The sequence below is a fragment of the Ascaphus truei genome, chromosome 13 (assembly GCF_040206685.1).
Source record: "Ascaphus truei isolate aAscTru1 chromosome 13, aAscTru1.hap1, whole genome shotgun sequence".
NCBI lineage: Eukaryota > Metazoa > Chordata > Amphibia > Anura > Ascaphidae > Ascaphus > Ascaphus truei.
In genome coordinates this window covers 43,786,178-43,787,978 of record NC_134495.1, presented here as the reverse complement: position 1 = coordinate 43,787,978, position 1,801 = coordinate 43,786,178, and the positions used below count along the sequence as shown (strand labels likewise).

General features: G+C 45.8%; 1 pseudogene; it reads left to right on the top strand.

Moving 5' to 3' along the window:
- The first annotated feature begins 508 nt into the window (after window positions 1-508).
- Window positions 509-681, top strand: LOC142465329 (U1 spliceosomal RNA; annotated as a pseudogene).
- The last annotated feature ends 1,120 nt before the right edge of the window (window positions 682-1,801 follow it).

Below are 1,801 nucleotides of genomic sequence, written 5' to 3'. Positions count from 1 at the left end.
AGTACAGTCTGGGTCCCTTTACGTGGAGTTACCGGAGAGAAGAGGTGGGCCGGTGCTCCCCTCCACGGCGGGTGCCGTGGGGGAAAAGCATACGGAAATGTATGGAAGAGAGGGATGGCTGGGAAGGAAGAATGGCGACAGAATGGGATGAAAGAGTGTGTAATTGTGAGTTTGAACAGTAATTTTCTGTGGGGAAAGAAAGGAGGAAGAAAATGTAAATATAGCATGTTTTTGTGGTTTGCTAATGTCATATGGCTGTTAATATGGTGTGTTTTTTTTTGGTTGCCAAAAAGTCTGTAAATTTAAAAAATGTGTTGAATAAAAAAGTTTAAAAAAAAGCCACGATCCTGCAGGTGATTCAGATACTAGGCCTCAGCTACTGTGGTGGTTGCCGCTGCTGGCTGCTGCCGCTGCTGCTGCCGCTGCACCAATGACCAGGCTGCTCTCTCCACAAGGGTGACACTTGTCCTGGGACAGGGCTAGTTGCCCCCCAGCGCCATTCCAACTCATACTTACCTGGCAGGGGAGTACACTATACAGCCACGATCCTGCAGGTGGCTCTCCCAGGGCGAGGCTTGCTCATTGCACTTGGAGCTAGCTGACCTCTGCGATTTCCCCACATGCGGGAAACTCGACTGCACAATTTCTGGTAGTGGGGGACTGCGTGCGCGCTCTCCCCTGTTTTTGGACTGTTAGAAAAAACAGAAACAAAAATCAACAACAACAACCACCACCCACAGCACAGGTGTTTGTTCAGACAAGCTGCTATTGCCACTGCTTGGGCTTTGAACCTGGTCAATGTTAGACTTATGGCACTTCAGATATGGAGGATTTTTGGGGGGCAAATAAAAGGTTAAAAAAAAAAGTATCAGAGATATGCAAGTTGTGATACATCTCAAAAGAATCTGTGCACCATGTAACTCCCCCTACACCTCCTATTGACTCTCCCCAAGGTGCATGCTGGGACAGACGCACAATGTGATACATCTCCTTATAATCTGTACACCATGTAACTCCTCCCCAACTCCTCCTACTGACTCTCCCCAAGGTGCATGCTGGGGCAGAGACGCACAATGTGATACATCTCCTTATAATCTGTGCACCATGTAACTCCCCCCCAACTCCTCCTACTGACTCTCCCCAATGTACAAGCTGAGGAAGATGGGGCACAATTTGGAGCAAAAGGCTTAGATACAGTAAATACAGTAAGTGCAGGGTTTTGCTCCAAAATTGCCTTGATACATAGACCCCAGAGAGAGAGCTTCAAATGTGTTTAAAAAGGAGAAATACTGAGCCTGGCCTTAGTAGGAGCTGACAAATGACTGATTGTATCCGTGCAGGTGGTGTTATTTACTCTGTTTGACATACACAGTAACTTCTCAGCATTTTACATGTGACATACATAAGGGGATGATACTTTATCTTGCCATGAAGTCAATGCATTTGAACCCAGTGATACAGTATGTTGATCCCACTGCTGTCAGTGGCACTGTCCATATGTGTACTTGTGTCACCCAATGTACGTAATACAATGTATCACAGCAGCTGTGATTTTTATGACTGCTACTCTAGTTAACCGCTTCTCAACCACTTGAAATTAAATGTCAACAGTAGCTGATTTCTCTATTATGACATCACGAGACAGCATCATTGAGCCTCCTAGGAGATGCCAGCAGCCGTGTTCTGTAATGACATCATGGAATCGCCTTAGAGACTGAGATAAATACACAAATGTAAACTTTTTTGTGCGTGACTTGAATTAGTTCCCAAAGGAAACCGGTAGTTTCGTGGACATCTCAGA